Source organism: Hemiscyllium ocellatum, chromosome 1, assembly GCF_020745735.1.
Source record: "Hemiscyllium ocellatum isolate sHemOce1 chromosome 1, sHemOce1.pat.X.cur, whole genome shotgun sequence".
Taxonomy (NCBI): Eukaryota; Metazoa; Chordata; class Chondrichthyes; order Orectolobiformes; family Hemiscylliidae; genus Hemiscyllium; species Hemiscyllium ocellatum.
This window is the reverse complement of record NC_083401.1, coordinates 167463079-167482763: the sequence shown is the minus strand read 5'-3', so window position 1 is coordinate 167482763 and position 19685 is coordinate 167463079. Positions and strand designations below refer to the sequence as shown.

The 19685-nt window shown below is 43.3% G+C and overlaps 1 long non-coding RNA gene across 1 annotated transcript; it reads right to left on the bottom strand.

Moving 5' to 3' along the window:
- Positions 1-809: 809 nt before the first annotated feature.
- On the bottom strand, positions 810-5241 carry LOC132817268 (uncharacterized). Its single transcript, XR_009644867.1, has 2 exons — positions 4761-5241; positions 810-2638 (listed from the first exon to the last, which is right to left on the bottom strand). It is a non-coding gene; the product is annotated as an uncharacterized LOC132817268 (long non-coding RNA).
- Positions 5242-19685: the final 14444 nt, after the last annotated feature.

Here is a 19685-nt window from a genome sequence, read left to right as displayed (position 1 = left end):
TCAGCACAGCTGTGATATCCTCTCTGACCAGTGAAGCAACTCCTCCATCCCATTTCCCTCCCTCTGAATGCCGCCTGAGGCATCTATAGCCTGGGATATTTTGTTGCCAATCCGGCCCTTCCCTCAATCAAGTCTCATCATATACCAGATACTATTCCAAACCCTAAAGTCATCTGTCATAACTACTACATTTCTTGCATTAAACCAATGCACCTCAGACGACTAGTCCTTTTGCATTCACCATCGGCTCCCTGCCTACTCTTACCCTTAGTCTTGCTGACTTCATCTTTATTCCTTAGAGGCTTTAGTTGCTACCTCTTTCCTGTCCACTAACCTCCTCATTTGGTTCCCATCTCTCTGCCACATTAGCTTAAACCCTCTCCAACCCCGAAGGACATGGATTCCAGTCTGGCCCATTTCTAGACCGTCCAATTTGTTATTGTCCCACCTCCCCACAATCGGTTCCAATGTCCCAAAAATCTGAACCCCTCCTCTCTGCGCCATCTCTCAAGCCACATATTCATCGTGCCAATTCTTTCATTTCTACCCTGACTGTTACACAGTACAGGTATCAAATCATGAGATTAATACCTCTGAGGGCCCACCTTTTAACTTGGCTCCAAACTCCCTAAATTCTGCTTGTTGGACCTCATCCTTTTTTAACGTATATTGTTGGTGCCTATATGCACCACAACAACTGACTGTTCACCCTCCCCTTTCAGAATCTTCTGTAGCTGATTTGAGACATCTGTTAAGACGGTTCTACCGTCCCCGTGTTCGTTTTCGGAGGAATGAGACACCGGGTCAGATTCTAAGAAACAGACTGCTTTATTCGAGAGAGAATCGGTTACAGCTAGACATTTGTCCAGCTGGAGAAGGCGTTCTGCCCCTTTGTTCTAAGTTGTTTATTCTTATACCCCCCTTATCCCTGCACCGTTCCCTTATTTGGTAATGAACAGTTTTTACAGTTTGTCATTGGCCCCAGTCTCTTATCAGTGTTTGACCATGCCGTATTTGGCTATCAGCTAGCTCAACTTGTTATATGCCAGATGGCCCCCTTTGTTCTTTTTTCTCAAGTTTTACTGCTTCTTCAGTACTTTTCCACTGGTTCAGTTATCTCTCTCAGACCTCGTGTCTGTTACCCCCTCTGGGGCCTCCTGGGCACTTCAGCCTGAGAGCTACTTCTAGCTAACATTTTAGTGTTACATCCATCTTACATTTGCCCGAGTGTTAATCCTACCTAACATTCCCCCTCTTGGCCTCAGAGAGGCCACAAATACAGCAAACGCGCGCAGCAGTCAGGGCCTGGCGGGTCGGTGAGTGCCCCTCCGTCACTCATTTGCGAGACCGACCACTTGGCGTTACCCGGCTTGTCTGACTCTATGGAGACACAGTTATAAGGGAAAGGAATCCCTAAGCAGCATACAAGTACACAAAGCATTCCACGCCGCAAAATCCCTACTCTATGCGCCTCTCCAGCTCGCATACAACCGTTAGGGCACAAGAAGCAGTGAAATAATACATAACAGATGTAAGCACTTAAAAGTTGTAAACATATACAAAAAGCCACCTCAAAACCAACAAAACGATTAATGAGTATGATAACAAAAGCGAAGAGAACCAGAGGAAAACACAAAGTGGATGAGTTAGGACGCCTGCAGAATGAAGCTCTGCTGTCCAAAGAACACCCAATTGTACAACCTCCCAGTAAAGTCGGTCGTATTATACCATGACACCTTAAAATAAAATTTCAAACTACTGACATAGTGTCAAATCTTTTTGCAATAGGATTCAATGAGCTCTCCTTCCTTCCTCAAGGGTTGTTGTTAAGTCGGTTCTGGAAAATGACACAAAACTGGCATTTTCCTTCGTCAAAAATACAGTGAATACAATGTCAAACTGCTGGGTCCACGATTTTCCTTATATCAAGCTGCTTTGCAAGCCAGAAACTTGACCAGATTCCCGACACGGATACAAAAGCCAGGCATCTGCTAAAACCACATGACCACAGGCCATTATTCTGAAGGTCAATGCACGACTGTGCCTGTCTTAGGTTGTCCCTCACTCGAGGAATCTTACCCGTCATTGGCTAACCAGTCACCTTCACTTGACCAATAAAAACCCACATCCATTTTACAGCTGTCAAGTACGGACACGGGCAGTGGTAACTGGCTTATTATTGTGAACAGTGGCCGTCGAGACCAATCGAAGCCATTTAGGAATACCAGATGATGGCTAGGAAATCTCTTGAGTGAACAATAGTCTCTTGAGTCTCGAGGCATATAGCACTTCACAATCTCTAACTGCAGCATAAAAGCACAAATTTACCTGTTGTCAATTTGAACGGGAAAGAGAGAGAAAAAATACACAACTAGGGGGTCTCTGCACCTCAGCCCTCACATTCTGAGGCCCTAATATGGGAAGGATTAGAAATGAGAGATACAGTTATAAAGTAAAATCATAAGTTGTCCCGTGCTTCCCTCGCAGGCATATCTCCTCCATTCCCTCTGATACCGATCCCGTAATCTTCCCATCGGGTGCCCCCATCACAGGCTCCTCCAGCCCCGCTGCCTGGTATGCGGGTGGGGGGTTATCCTTTCCCGTCAGGGCATGGTCGATCGTATGTGTCACAAGCGTCCTGATACATGGTATACAACAACAACCACAGGTAATAAAGATAGCAACAGAAATGCATAAACCAAGGGCCAGCTGTCCCAGCACAGTTCCCCATCTACCGAATGTGCTATTCAGCCAATCTATCACTGGGTTTTTTTTACCCCTGACTGCTCAGAAATGATGCCAGTTGTCGTTCCCCTCCATGTCGTTATCAAAAATCATAAGCGGAATGGCTCTTTCTTCCCTTTTTAGATCAGGACACCCCCGCCCAAAATGCCCTATCCTTCCACAATAATGGCATCCTGCCTGTGGAGACCTTCGTCTCTGCCCCTGTCGCTCAAACTCTCTATCAAATGCTCCTCCTTGTCTCTCCCTACTCCCTTTCTTCTCTGCCCTACATGCTATCACTCGCTGCTCCGGTTGCTCACTTTTGGCTGCATTCTTCTCCTAATTACCTCATCAACCGCAGCTACCATCATTTACGCTTTCTGTTCCTGTCACTCGTCCTCTCTCTTTACAAACACTTTCTGTGCCCCTCCTAACAATTCATTTAATGGATTTATCCCACTTCACCCTTCTATCTTCCGTATCTTTCCCTATCCAGCATCCCCATATAAGTCTCCTTTCTCCCGCAGTACATAGTAACATTCAAAATAGACATTAACTCAGCCCACAAATACAGACTGGGCCTCAAAAATAAATTAACTTGTTCTGACAATCCTATCGGATTCTCAACCAGGACCGTCATTTCCTTTTAAATGTTCCGACCTCCCCACTGGTGAGGGGAACACACACAAACCCAATCTCCTTGTCCCCTATCAACACTTCCCGAAGGGGACAAGTCGTTATGTTCTTCCCTGTCTCTTTCTTTTAAGAAATTTTCCAATGTTCCTATCTTCTCATATGCTCAAACACCAATTTATCAATTCATGCTTGACTACCTTTAATGTCTGTAACTAACTTGTAAGCATATTCATATATGTACGTCCATTTATTCAGTGTTTAATATTTAAAATGTAAAATGCATACAGTTCCCAATTTTGAAATCCACTGTAACCGTCCAGATTTAGTACCTTAATTTAGATCCAAAATTAGTTTTCTTATGTACTCCTGGTCAATCATTACTCAATTAAAATACTTTAGGTCGTAAAAATAATCAGAGCTGTCTTACAACAATTTGTCAATTCAAGTTAAAAACTTCTAACGCATGCACAATGGTCGAATCCAAGGTCACAGATAATAACCATGGAAACTTTCGTTTCATACAACTACCCACTGTCGAACGAAACTTCGACTGTCCTTCATAAATTGCTTTTATGTAAAAATAAAAGAGGTTAGTAAGAAAAGTAGTTAGGGAGTCATGACTCATAAAAGAACAGGAGTTATTAGCCTTAAAAAATCATGTTAAGATCACATAAAAAGAAATCACTTTAAACAGCAGTCCCGGAATTCAAGCTCTAGAAACAAAAACAAGAATTCAATCACCAAACAAACAGATGCATCTAAATGATGTTAAACAACCATAACAATCACATCCAAAACAGGCCCGGGACTTACGCCCTAGGTGACAAGACTTAAACATTCAATCACTATCAAACAGATGAATTCAAGCCAGAGCACAAAGTGTTAAACTGCCTGTTAGCAGAGAAGCTTTCAGCCAGTCTCTCTCTTTTACACAGACACACCGCTGACGCACGCAGCAATAGCTTTTTCTCTCTCTTTGGGTAACAATACAGACTTTTACAAACACAGAAATACTTATACACACACAGATTTTTACACACCCAGAGACTCTATCTTTCTCATAAACAGACTCCCTCTCACACACACACAGTCGCTCTGTCCGGAACTCTGTCTGTCTCTGTCCCCTCGTACCGTTGCATCCGTTATTATGTCAGCGCAGTGGAAGCTTCCCAGTCCCCAAGTCCGTCAGCGCGTGGGTTTATACTCCCGTAACCCCAGTACCCGTGTCTTACACTATCCCCCGACCAAACTCCCGTTCCGGGAGCCGTGCGGTCCGTAAGCCACAATCGCCTCGCCTCCTACCTCCAGGATTTTGAAATTGCAGAGCTGTTTCCACGCACACCTGGAGAAATCACCAACTCACCACCAGGAGAGAAAACGAATGAAAGAATAGTACTCACCGATTCTAGGACTTTCAATCTGCAGTGATGTTCCAAAGCACACCTAGACGGTTCCCTTGTCTAACAATAGGAGGCTACAAACATATGCCTCACCGTCTCCAGGAATTTTAAATTGCAGGGATGTTTTAACGCACACCTGGAGAATTCATCCACCCTAGGACTTTCAAATTGCAGGGCTGTTTTAACGCACACCTAGAGGATTCACTTTTATAAACATAAGAGACCAAAAATAAATAACTCACTGTCCCCAGGAATTTTGAAATTGCAGAAATCTTCCCACGCACACCTGGAGAATTCATCCACTCTAGGACTTTCAAATTGCAAGGCTGTTTTAACGCACACCTAGAGGATTCACTTTTATAAACTTAAGAGACCAAAAATAAATAACTCACCGTACCCAGGACTTTTGAAATTGCAGAGATCTTCCCACGCACACCTGGGGAACTTACTCTTCTTACTACAGAAACAACAAATAAAAAGAACTCACCGTGTTCAATACCTCCGGCTTATCCGGGATGCCCAACACACCTAAAGGGCTTACACTTAGATCAAGCGATTCTCTGTCGTCTACTCACGTCTGCAATTTAGGTTGGCGAAGGTATTCGAGACGTCGGAACAACTACTAATTTAGAGTGGTCAATGCCTACTGGAGACCTTTATACAAAAGGCGTCCCCGTACCCAGTTCAGAATGGCCGGCCGCCCGGCGGCTCTCAACCCCTGCCAACAAACGTGTCTCCGTTCCCTCCGCACGTCAGGGGTCACCATCTGTTAAGACGGTTCTACCGTCCCCGTGTTCGTTTTCGGAGGAATGAGACACCGGGTCAGATTCTAAGAAACAGACTGCTTTATTCGAGAGAGAATCGGTTACAGCTAGACATTTGTCCAGCTGGAGAAGGCGTTCTGCCCCTTTGTTCTAAGTTGTTTATTCTTATACCCCCCTTATCCCTGCACCGTTCCCTTATTTGGTAATGAACAGTTTTTACAGTTTGTCATTGGCCCCAGTCTCTTATCAGTGTTTGACCATGCCGTATTTGGCTATCAGCTAGCTCAACTTGTTATATGCCAGATGGCCCCCTTTGTTCTTTTTTCTCAAGTTTTACTGCTTCTTCAGTACTTTTCCACTGGTTCAGTTATCTCTCTCAGACCTCGTGTCTGTTACCCCCTCTGGGGCCTCCTGGGCACTTCAGCCTGAGAGCTACTTCTAGCTAACATTTTAGTGTTACATCCATCTTACATTTGCCCGAGTGTTAATCCTACCTAACACATCCCTGACCCGTACACTTTGGAGGCAACATACCATTCAGGCGTCTCGTTTTTGAACAAAGCACCACCTATCTAGTCCCCCTACTCGCTTCTGACTGTAGCCCTTTCTCGATTTTTCCAGCCCTTCTTTACAGCAGAGCAAGCCATGGTGCCATGAACCAACTACTGCTGCCTTTCCCTGGTGAGCCATCTACCCCAACAGTACCTAAAGCACAGTGGTTAGCACTGCTGCCTCTCAGTGCCAGGGACACGGATTCGATTCCAGCCTTCGCCAACTGTCTGTGTGGAGTTTGCATAGTCTCTCCATGTCTGCGTGGTTTTCCTCTGGGTGCTCCGGTTTCCTCCCACAGTCCAAAGATGTGCAGATCAGGTGAATTGCCCATGCTAAATTGCACATGGTGTTATGTGTATTAGATAGAGGAAAATGGGTCTGAGTAGGTGATTCTTTGGAGCGTCAACATGGATTTGTTGGGCTAAATGTTCTGTTTCCACACTGTGGGGAATCTAATTAAAATAACTTAAAAGCCTGTTTTGGAGGGAGATGACTGCAGGAGATAACTGCACTACCTTTCTGCTCTTTCTCTGCCTTTTGGTCACCCATTCCCTTTCTCCCTCAGCAATCCTAATTTGCGCTGTGACCAATTTGCTAAATGTGCTTCCCACCAACTCCTCAGCATCGCGTATGCTCCAAAGTGAGTCCATTTGCAGCTCCAGAGCCTTCAAATGATCTAACAAAAGCTGCAGTTAGACACACTTACTGCATGTGAAGCAGTCAGGGACATCAGCCGCGTTCTGAGCTCTCATATTAAGCAAGAGGAGCATAACATGTGTTGGGGATTCCTTGCCATTTTTAATCTTAAGTTAAATTTAGTCCATGTATAGTATAAAATACAAGGTAATTGAATGAAAGGAAATACTTACCAATCTCATGATAAAAAGAAAATAGAAATAAAACTTACATTATCAACACACCACAGACTTCTTTTATGGTTCGAGGAGGAGGATGGGTGGCAAACACGTGTAGTGACTCCGGTTCAGCCGTTTCCCAAGTATATCAGTTTACTCACCTTCCCACAGCACAATTTAAACACTCCCATTCAGCTCCTCACTCTCACTGTTCCCACTGCTGATGAAAGTGGAGGCCGCTGACTCTCGTGGTAAGTCCTTATCAGAGGGAAATTTACGTTCCTGGCAGTGAAGGTATACTTGCGAAGGTAAAGTGTACTCGTGTAGGCCAGTAGCAGCAGTTACAAAGTTTGCAATATTAGGAGGTACATGATCAGGAGGAGATGAGGAAATATGTATCCCCAGAGAACTGTTCCTGGAAAAGGTGCGACTACCAGGAATTCGTTGTAAGACAAGACGTGCTTCATTATATAGATTGAGGGTAGAATGTCCAGTGAAGAGCGGAGAAGTCATGATCGAAGTATTGGAATAACTCTCAGCTCCAGGAGTACAATTTGTCCATATTAACGATATAGCTGGTTCACAGGTAGGAGTGTTGCTGATTGATTGAAAAGCCAGTGGAAACTCAAGAAATGGAACTATTGCAGGAAGCATATCCTGGGATTTTTCTGGACTGAGTGATCGCGAAATCACAAAATCACCAGTTGAAACTGGTGAGATCAAAGAAAGTTGAAGTGGAATTATCATTGTCTCTGTTTGATCAGATGATTGAGGCAAACCAGGAGCAGATGGTTGACAAAGTAGATATCTTTAGCTCAGAGAAATTAACTGAGTTACGGCAGAAAGAGGAAAATTTGAAGCAATTGTGTCAAAAAGCATTCACAGAAGAAGAATCTAGATGTATCCCGGTGTGGTACTATCTTAAAAAAAGTCTTAATAAGGAATGGAGACCATTATATATTCAAGCAGATGACATGTGGGCATAAGTTCATCAAGTCGTATTGCTGGTGGGTGTTGTGGGTAGCAAATGAGCTACCTGTGGGAAGTCATTTAGAGGTTAAAAAAAACTCAAGATAAAGTACGAAAAATATTTACTTGCCTGGACATTACAAGGATATGATTGAATTTTGCCAGACAGACATTACATGTCAGGTAAGTGCAAAATCACAGGCAGTAATAAGATCTGCACATATAATACCTATTCCTGCATTTGAGGAACCATTCGCAAGAGACTTACTTGAATGTATAAGACCCCAACCGAAATAAAAAAGTGGGAATCAGTTTTTGTTAACAATAACGGATGAGTCCGCTGCATTTCCAGCGGCCATTTATTTACACCATATAAAAGGATTGCTGAGGAATTAGTCAATTTTTTCACGAGATATTCACGGAGATACAATGCGATCAATGTTAATCTTTACATCAAAATTATTCAAGGAAGTTATGGATAGTTCAGGAATAAAACATTTCAAATCTACTGTATACCATCCCGAATTGCAAGGAGCACCAAAAAAAGTTGCATCAGACGTTTAAGGCCATGTTAAGGGCTTATAGACAAGACTATTCAAGTGATTAGGAGAAAGGAATTGAGTTTGTTTGAATTGCGATTTGAGATGCACAAATTGAATCGACCAAATTCAGTCCATTTTAATTAGTTTTTGGGCATGTAGTGAGAGAACCACGAAAATTAGTTAAAGAGAAGTCAATGAGTCAGAATTCAGACACCACGTATTTGGATCACGTGTCAAGTTTTAGGGATTGATTAAACAGAGCAGGGAAGTTGGCTCGACAGTAATCAAAAATATTCAAGCATACAATGAAACAGGAAGCAGAGAATAAATCAAAAACTCGCAAGTTTTGCTTTTGGAGATCAGTTGTTAATGTTACTTCCAATAATAACGGAATCTTTAAAAGCAAGGTTTAATGGATCTTATCAAGTCAAAAGGATATTGAATGAGGTGAACTATTTGATAAGGACAGAAAGAAATCTCGCAGAGTGTGTCATGTGAATATGCTCAAAAGGTATTTTGACAGGGGAAAAGCAAAAGAAGATTGTGTTAATGGTTACAACAGAGAGGGAAGAACCAAATTCAGAGGATTCTGGATTGGACATTCATCAAACTGATGTGGATAATGAGGAAGTTGTCAAAAATTGGAATACATTGTTGAATTGCCTTCCAGAGGAAAATCGAAATGACCGAAAGAGTTCTTACTAATGTATAGGGACATACGTAGAAATAAGCTGGGAAGCACTATCCTAATTATGCATGATGTAGACATAGGAAATGCTGTTCTGATTAAGCAATATCTTTATCGGCATAACCCTCAAAATTTGGCGCAGATTCAAAAGGAGGTTGAATGCATGCTCCAAGTTGACAGAATCGAAGTGTGTTACAGTGACTGGAGCTCACCTATGTAATGCAGTTAAAACCAAATGGAACCCAACGGTTATGTGTGGACTACTGCAAAGTCAATGCAGTTATAAAGAATGGTATATATCATGTCCCCCATTTGGAAGCATGTTTTGAAAATTTGGGACAAGCAACTTCCATGTTTAAGTGTGATTTGTTCAGACGAAACTGTTAGGTACCTTGATTCAAAATAGTGAAGAAACGTTCGGCTTTGGTAATGCCGAATGGATTGCGCCAATTTAAAGTCATGCCATTTAATATGAAAAATGCACCAGTCACAATTCAAAGACTAACCAAAAATGTCATTTCTGGATTGCCCAGTTGTGTAGTTTATATTGCTGACTTGGTGATTTTTAGTCACACATGGAAGAAACATTTTGAATATTAATTATAATTGCTGAATCTGTTTCCAGAGGCCGGCTTGGTGATAAACCTGGCTAAGAGTGAATTTACCAAAGTCCAAGTCAACTTCCTGGGCCATGTAATTGGACATCTCCATGCAATATGAAAGAAAAGGTAACTGGGGAGTTTCACACACCATTGGCAAAAGGACCAGTTGTACAATTCTTGGGATTGAGCTCATTTTCTCTGAAATTCGTACCAAATTTTAGCAAATTTTAACTAAAGAAAATCAAGAAGCTTCAGTGGCTAGTGGACTCTCAGAATACACTTGACAACACGAAAACTGTGTTGCACACTGCCCCAGTATTAGCCACATCTAATTACACAAAGCCTTTCAAGTTGAGTATTGATTCCAGTGATGTGGGTGTCAGTGGTGTGCTCTGACAGGAAGATGGACATTTATCAGAAAAAAATATTCTCGACAGTTGTGAAGGAGACCTTGAGCTTGGTGTTGGCGTGACACCATTTCAGTGTTTATGTTACCAGCAATATATCTGAGACAATCATATTCACTGATCATAAACCATTGAAGATTTTGGAGAAACTTAAGGACGAAGATTCCAGAGTGTTTAGATAGAGCTTGTCGTGACAGCCGTTCAATTTGAAAATCGCGCATGTAACAGGACGAGAACATATGATTGCCGATGCAATGTCATGACTTGGATGAATGCAGAGGCGTCCAGAGGCAGGAGAAAATGGACTGAAATAGAATGTAGCAGTGCAAGTTAACATGATTATAGTCAATGCAATATCTATGTTTTGTAGTGTTTTAATAATGTAAGGCTAATCAAATTTAAAAGAAGCCATCTTTGGATAATGATGGAGTTTTGAAGCGGGGAGGTGTGTCATTGTTGCTCCTTTAACAAGGTTAATCTTTCCTTGATTATTTTTGAGAGGTGTTGTTCAAAGCAGAGGTTTCAATATGTCTGGAACTATCTACTTGAAAAGACTTAGACTTTTGTTGAAAAAATCACTTGTATTATGAAAGAGGAGTGATCAGTTCTCCTGTTGCAGGTTCCTTCAGGTTTTGGTTAATATTTAGCTAGGGACCCAAAGTCTCTTCTCCCTGCTGACCCTCTGTTTCTTCGTGTTTTGTGTTATGGGATGTTGTAGGAAATTGAACCAGCTCTTTTCTCAGCTGTGTTTTCGTGTTGGTTGGATTTTCAAATAGTTATGTGATTCAAAATTTGGTTTTCTTTTGTTCGTGTAGAAACAAATTTTTTTTGTTCAAAAACGAGTGTTTTGACCTATTGTATCTGCCCTGTAATATTCATTCACATCTGCTTAAAACAATGAGAAAATTTAGAGTTTGGGCCACCTTCTTAAATTGAGTTAACAGTGTTTGGCCTGGTAAATAACAGTGGAGACTGCACGTTTTCAAATTAGTTTCGTGGGATTTGTCCAGGTGTTATGGTTTCCTCCCACAGTCCAAATTTGTGCAGGTTGGGATGGATTGGCTATGCTATATTGTGCCATAAATTCCAGGGCAGGCTAGGTCGATGAGCCATGGGAAATACAGGGATTGGGTGGGGGTGGGGAGTTTGAGAAGCTCTTCAGAGGATCAGTGTGGCATCAATGGACCAAATGATCTGCTTCTACACTGTAGGGATTGTGTAATCTTAGATTGCAATGGACAGCTCCATGCAATATCCTCCAACCCAGGATTCCCCAATGGAAGAAGGGTGGACTCCAGTGTAGAAACCCCTCCACTGTGCATCCACAGCTCCCGGTGGTAAATAGACATACCAAGGCATGTCTGGGAGGGAGGTGAAGGGGAATAGGTGGATTGTGGGCAGCAACAGTCTAAACCTGTCCTGACATCTTGCTTCTCCAAATGACACTAAACATATATCTCAAGAGGTAGCTCAGACAGTGGACCACAGGTACCGGGACAAGTTCAGGATCCTGGGGCCAAGGTGAAGTTCCAAGGGTACATGCCAATGGGATTCCACCACACACCTAATCTTCCTCCAACTGCATCCTAACATCCGGTCCGTGAACCACACTTTTATCTGTTATTTTCTAGTCCAGGGTGTCAGCGAAAGCACCTGTTGTACCTGTTGTAAAGAATTGCATTCAACGTTGCACCACCAGGAAAACCACCACTGTGGCCAGGAAACCACCATCAAGGATATCCTGAGAGAGGCAATGCTTACATGAAAGCAAAAGTGAAGGAGAGTTTGGGGATCAAATTAAAACTGAATTGGAGAAGGAAATAAAGCAGTACAGCTCTCCCCATCCCTCACGATGCTCACCTTTCCATGCAGGCATCGAAAGCATTGGTGGACACGGCATGTTCCCTCTCCAAAGCAACGTGCACTCGAACACGGCCGTGGATGTGTGGCAGGTGGTTTGCAGAAATGACATTTCCACGGCCAACTGCTTGGACCTATTTATAGCCAGCCTCGCCAAGGCCCAGGAGCAGGCCCGGAAGGAGGATCTCTATCCTGCATGCACCTCACTGTAATGACTGCCCGAAGATCAGATGTTTGAGACTGAAGTCAAAAACAGCAGAATGTTCTTCAGGTACCAAAAACATATTGCAAATGCCTGCAACCAATATACACGTGATCCATGCACTCCACAGAACCTCAAAACAAACAGTTGGACTGGGGATCTGTGAATCACTGTGATCTACGTTTAGAGGGGACTGCTGCATGCAACCCACTTCACCATAGATCCCCAGGGAAAGAGGCAGGACTCTCATGCAGAGAGCCCTCCACTGGTGATCTCCACAACCCGGTGTTAAATGGGCACGCCAAGGCATGTCCAGGTGCTAGATAAAGGAGAAGAGGTGGATGGCATGCAGCAGTCAATTCCCCAAAGGGCACATAAAATAAACTCCTGAGGTGCCTCTGGTTGTGGGCCACAGGCGGCCCGGTGAATTATGGACTCCCGGGACAATGTGAAATTTCATTCTGGAAGAAGTACATACAGACGTGTTTTCACCGGACACCTGGGTATCCTCCAACTGATGCACAAAGTCCCGTTTGAGCACTGCTGTTTCAAGGCGTCGGATGGCAGACGCCACAAACTGAATGTCTACTTTCACCTGCGTGCCAATTTCCTGTGACAGCTTCCAGCCTTGGCCCCCACCACCCAGCACGTCCCAATCCATGATGAGACCATAACCCTCCTTTTCAACAGCCATTCAATTCAACAGTTGTGGATGTGCAGATTGTTGAGCAGTGGCTTTCTGACAATGGCTGATAGTGCTTGATGGAGGGTTGGTGCAGCGCGAGTCAACCAGATCCCAGAGAGTGATCACGTACTGGTAAAAGACAGGCAGCGTCGTGAGGGTGACCTTCAATCCCTCATGGTCAATACATCGGCAGTGCACACCAGCTAGGAGGGTTCTCAATGTAAATATATCATTGGAAGATCAGAACTTGGAAAATCATCACCTGGGTGCACTCCAGTGACTGATGGCCTTCCTCAATTGGGGGATTCAGAACCTGTGCCACGATCCAATGCATCTTTTTGTCCGGAAGAAGTGAACCAACATTCTCATGGATGCTATCTACAAAACCAGGAGGAGGGAATAAAGGGACAAGCCAATACCACAACACGGAGACCACCAGCTGGTTTATGACCAGCACTCAACTCCTGTAAGTCAGCACTCGGAGCAGTCCTGTCCAGTGACCTAGGTGAGCCAAGACTTTGGTCTCCAGCTACTGCCAATTCACCAGACAGGATTCCCCAGCTGGCCTTAGGTAGGCCCCCAGGGAGAGGAGATGGATCGTACTTCCTAAAACCCTGTAACTACTCCAATGGAGACAAGATCAGAGTGGTGCTGGAAAGCACAGCAGCTCAGGCAGCATCCGAGGAGCAGGAAGATCGACGTTTCAAGCAAAAGCCCTTCATTGTTCCTGAAGGAGCTGCTGATGGGTGCCACACCCTTTTCTGAGCGAGTAGTAGAAGGGGAGCCACGGGCCAGATCCTGGAGGAGCTGGATCCATGACCTCCCGCATGTGCCACAGGACCCAACAAGGTGCCAGTCCTGTAGCGCAGCCTTCTTCTCTTCATACACAAGAATTTTAGTTGTTGCAGTCGATTTCCTTGAATTCCAGGAGCAGTAATTACTGTTTTATACGCTGTTGTATTGTTTTGGAACTTCGGAGAGAAACAATGTCAATACGACGGCACTTTTTAAAGGGAGAAAGACAGACAGAGGCAGCGAGCATATGGTCTTAAATGGAGAGAGAAAAAGAAACCTACACTGCCAACTGACAAAGCAGTGAATCTGAGTGCATCCAGGAAAATATAAACAATGAAATTCATAGTTGACCTTGGAGCTCACAGCACAGGAGCAGAGAAGTGCAGTTTTTATCGTGCAACCTCGCTTTAAGTCTGCAGTACTGCATAGAGTGAGTTCATTCTTGATTATATGTTTTATTGAAATCTACCTCCTGATTACATTTTTAATATATAAACTGTAAGTACTAAGTTAGCCTGGAATACTTTTTTTAGGGCAAAAGGTTGGTGCTATTTTCTAGGACTAGATTGTGAAGGAGCAAAGATGGCCTTTAGTATTCTCATATGCTCTTGTTGCAGGATGTGGGAGATTAGGGAGGATTTCCGTTTTCCTGTAGATTGTGTGTGCAGTAAGTGTGCTTGGTTGCAATTCCTATTAGATCGCATGGATCAGTTGAAGCGACAGTTAGAGGCGATGAGAAGTTTACAAGAGCAGGGGGTACTATGGATGGTAGGTACAGGAAAGCAGAAATTCTGCAAATCCAGATGGGTTATGATGGGTTAACTCTTGGAAAGGCAGGAGGGGTAGGCAGGTAGTGCAGGAGTTTTCTGTGGCTATCACCATCTCAAACAAGTATACGTTTTTTTTAGAAAATGTAGGGGCTGACGAACTCTCAGGGGAATGTAGTATTAACAGCCAAGTTTCTGGTATCGAGACAGACTCTAATGCAACGAGGGGTACGTCGGTTTCCAAGTGATTGATTGTGATAAGGAACTCTCTTGTTTGAGGTACAGACCGACTTTTCTGCAGCAAGCAGCGAATAATCAGAATGGTATGTTGCCTCCCTGGTGCCAGGATCAAGGATATCTCAGAGTGGGTGCAGAATGTTCTCAAACGGGAGAGAGACCAGAAGGAGATCATTTAACACATTGGGAACGATGACATAGGAAATGAAATGGATGAGATTCTGAAGGGAGAATATAAAAAAAATGCAGGAATTTAAAAAGGAGGTTGTCAAGAGCAGTAATATCTGGATTACTCCCAGAGCTACAAGTTAGTGAGGATAGGAATGGTAGGATAGAGCAGATGAATGTGTGGCTGATGAGCTGGTGCATGGGAGAAGGGTTCACATTTTCGAATCATTGAAATCTCTTCTGGTGTAGCAGTGACCTGTACAAGAAGGATGGATTGCACTTGATTTGGAAGAGGACTAATATACAGGCAGGGAGATTTTCCACAGCCGCTGGGGAGGATTTAAACTAGTAAGGTGATGGGGTGGCATCAGGAAGATAGAGGAAAGATATCAATCTGAAACTGGTACAGTTGGGACAGGGAGCGAGTCAAACAGTCAGGGCAGCAAGGAACGGGGCAGAGAACAAGGTAGGACTGATCGATTAAACTGAAATCACTACAATGCAAGAGAGATAACAGGCACGTTAGATGGTCTCAGGGCATAGTTCATCTACATGGGACTGGGATATCAAAGCAATTACAGAAACGTGGCGCAGGGATGGACAGGACTGGCAGCTCAATATTCCAGGATAGAAATCCTACAGGAAAAATAGAAAGGGGAACACAGGAGGAGGGGGAGTGGCATTTTTGATAAGGGATAACATTACAGCCGTACTTAGGGAGACTTTTCTTGGGAATATATCCAGGGAAGTTATTTTGATTTAACTGAGAACTAAGAAAGGGTTGGTCACTTAACCGGGATTGTATTATAGACACCATAATAGTCAGCAGGAAATTGAGAAACAAATTTGTCAGTTTCCGTTATCTGTAAGAATAATAGTGTAGGTATGGTAGGGGATTTTAACTTTCCAAACATAGATTGGGACTGCCATAAATGTTAAGGGTTTAGATGGAGATGAATTCGTTCAGTGTGTGCAAGAAAATGTTCTGATTTTGTATGTGGATGTAGCTATGAGAGAATGTGCAAAACTTGACCCACATTTGGGAAATAAGGCAGTGCAGATGCCTTGGGTGTCCGTGGGGGAGTATATAACATAGAACATAAATATTACAGCGCAGTACAGGTCCTTCGGCCTTCGATGTTGCCCCGACATGTGAAAGTAGTCTGAAGCCCATATAACCTACACTTTACAGGCATTTAAATGATCATAGTATAGTCATATGGACGAAAATGATAGTATTCCATGCAGCACGGAAACAGGACCTTTGGTCCAACTAGTCCATGCTGACCACGCTTCCTGAACGAGTCGCATTTGCCTGCGTTTGGCCCATATCCCTTCAAACCTTCTGCTGTCCATGTATCTGCCCAAATGTTTTTTACACATTGTAATTGAACTTTTCCCTGGGGTAGAGGCCTTGACCATTCACCTTTCCTATGCCCCTCATGGTTTTAAAACAGTTGTGAGGCGTACCCCTCAGCCACCTATACACAAAGGAAATATGAAGGACAACCATAAAAATATCTCTGCTCGCGTCCCCGCCATTACTTTGTTCTGGGATACACTTGCTCAGGACCTAGGGCTTTCTCTATCGTTGTGTTTTAAACCCTCCAGCACCACCTCTTCCGTAATGGGGACCCTTTTCATACCATCACTCTTTCTTTCCCTTTGTTTCCTCGTCTTTGTCAACAGTCCTTTCCGATATGAAATATTCATTTAGGATCTCATCCATCTCCATGTGTGGAACACACATGGATGGCCTCATTGATCTTTAAGGGGCCTATTATCTCTTCAGTTGCATTTTTGTACTTGTCTGCTGCAGAATGTCTTTGGATTCTCCTTAAATCTGTCTGCCAAAACCATCTCATTCCCTGTTTTGCTTTCCAACTTATCCATCCTCTCCTTGTAAGTCAAACACTCCAGTATCAGTAGCATCTTTGTTAATCTTCGCTCCATTTTCAGTTTCAGAAAATGATCCTAAAGCTGGATGATCAGAATTCTACACAGTGCTCTAAATGCAGACCCAGCAACGTCTTGTCCATCTGTAACATGATGTACCAACTAATATACTTTCTACTTTGAACCATGAAGACAGGTATGCCAAATGCCGCTTTCACCACCCAGTCCACCAGTGATGCCACTTCCATGGAACAATGAAACCACACCCGTTGGCCTCTCTCTGTTCAACAACACAGCCCAGGACCCAACGATTAACTGTATTAGTCCTCCCTGGTTTGTCTTAATAAAATCCAACACCTGAATTTAACTCCATCGCTCATTCCTTGAACACTGGCCCGGGTGATCAAAACTGGCCCCTCTTCGATTACTGTTTTCTCTTCCCACTTTAACACTAATTTTGGAATTCACAAACTGATGAACAATGACCCCCACGTTCTGACCCAACTTGTTTCTGTAAATAATGCACATGAGTGGACCCAGCACCGACCCTTATGGCACATTGCTGGTTACAGGACCCCAGGCTGCATCACAACCCTCTATCACCACCCTCTGTCTCCTACTGTCAAGCCCATTTTCTATCCAGTTGACTCACTCTCCCTGCTCGCATAGATCTAACCTTACCAAACAGTGTACTATGCTAAACCCTGTCAAAGGCCTTGCTGAATTCATTACATACAATGTCTACTGCTCTGCCTTCATCTATCTTCTTGTTCACCTCTTCAACAAATTTAATCAAGTTTGAGGGATACTACCTTGCATAAAGCAGTGCTGAAGATCATAATCTATCCTTGCTTTTCCAATTGCATGTAAACCCTGTGCCTTTGGGGCCAATGAACATAATTCCATTAGTTTTAAAATAGTGGTGGAAAATGATACACTGGATCTAAAATTGAAGTTCTACCTTGAAGGAAGGCTAATGTTGACAATATTAGGTAAGCAATTTCAATATCTGATTGTGGGCAGATGTTCACAGGTAAAGGGACGGTTGGAAAATGGAATGACTTCGAAAATGCGAGAATGAGAGTCCAGAGACAGTCTATTCCTGTTAAGGTGAAAGGAAAGACTGGCAGGTATAGGGAATGCTGGATGACTAGAGAAATTGCTGTTTTGGTTAAGAAAAAGAAGCAAGCATATCTCAGGTATAGAGGAGAGACCGAGCGAATTTTTAGAAGAGTATAAAGACAGTAGGAGTATCGCAAAGAGCGAAAAAAGGAGGGCAAAAATGGAACATGAGATAGCTTTGGCAAATAGGGTTGAGGAGACTCCAAGAGGTGTTCAAAAATACATTAAGGACAAATGGTATCGGGAGAGAGAATAGGGTCCCCCAAAGATCAGCAATGCAGCCTATGTATGGAGCCGCAGGAGATGGGAGAAATAATTAACGAGTATTTTGCATCAATGTCCACTGTAGAGAAGGACATGGAAGGTATAGAATGTGGGGAAATAGATGGTGACATCTTGAAAAATGTGCATAGTACAGAAGAGAAATTGCTGGATGTCTTGAAATTCATAAAAGTGGATAAATCCCCAGGATCAGGTCAGGTGTACCCGAGAACTCTATGGAAAGTTAGGGAAGTGAATGCTGGGCCCCTTGCTGAGATATTTGTATCATGGATAGTTACAGGTGAGGTGCCGGAAGCCTAGTGGTTGGCTAGCGTGCTGCCACTTTTTAAGCAGGGTAGTAAGATAAGCCAGGGAACTATACACCCATGAGCCTGACGTCATTGCTGGGAAAGTTGTTGGAGAAAATCCTGAGATACAAGATTTACAAGTATTAGGGAAGACAAAGACTGATTATGAGTAGTTAACATTGTTTTTTGTATGTAGGAAATCATGTCTCAAAAACTTGGGGGAGTTTTTTGAAGAAGTAAAAATGAGGATTGGTGAGGGCAGAGCAGTGGTCATGATTTATATGGCTTCACTAAAGCATTCAACAAGGTTCCCCATGGGAGACTGGTTAGCAAAGTTATATCTCATGAATACATGGAGAACTAGCCACTTCAGGACCGAACTGACTCGAAGATAGAAGACAGAAGGTGATGGTGGAGAGTTGCTTTTCAGACTGGAGACCCGTGAGCAGTGGAGTGCTACAAGAATCGGTACTGGGTCCATTACTTTTCGTAATTTATACAAATGATTTGGATGTGAACATAGGAGGTATTGTTAGTAAGTTTGTATACGACATCAAGGTTGGAGATGTAGTGGATAGCGAAGAAGGTAACCTCAGATTGCAACGGGATCTTGATCAGATGGGCCAATGGGCTATTGAGTGGCAGAAGGATCTGGATGTAGGTTTACTTGCTGAGCTGAAAAGTTTGTTTTCAGGTATTTCATCACCATACTAGGTAACATCTTCAGTGACCCTCAAATGGAGCACCTTTTGTGTAGCTCATTTTCTATGTATATGTTTAAGTTTCCTGATGTTGGAGATGTCATTTCCTGTGGTAACATCATTCCGTATGGTGATGCCATTTCCTGTTCTTTTCCTCAGGGGGTGGTAAATGGGATCCACGTCGATGTGCTTGTTGATGTAATTCTGGTTAGAATGCCATGCTTCTGGGAATTTTGTGCATGTCTCTGTTTGATTTGTCCTAGAATGAATGTGTTCTCCCAGTTGAAGTGGTGTCCTTTCTCAATCTGTATGTAAAGATACTAGTGAGAATGGGTCATGTCGTTTTGTGGCTAGTTAATGTTCATGTATCCTGGTGGCTAGCTCTCTGCCTATTTGTCCAAAGGACAACACAGCCATCCTAGGACAAGCTAAATAAAGACACGAGAGAATTCCTCGAAGCATGGCATTTCCAACCAGAACTCTATCAACAAACACATTGACTTGGATACTATTTACTGCCCCCTGAGAAAAAGAACTGGAAGTGA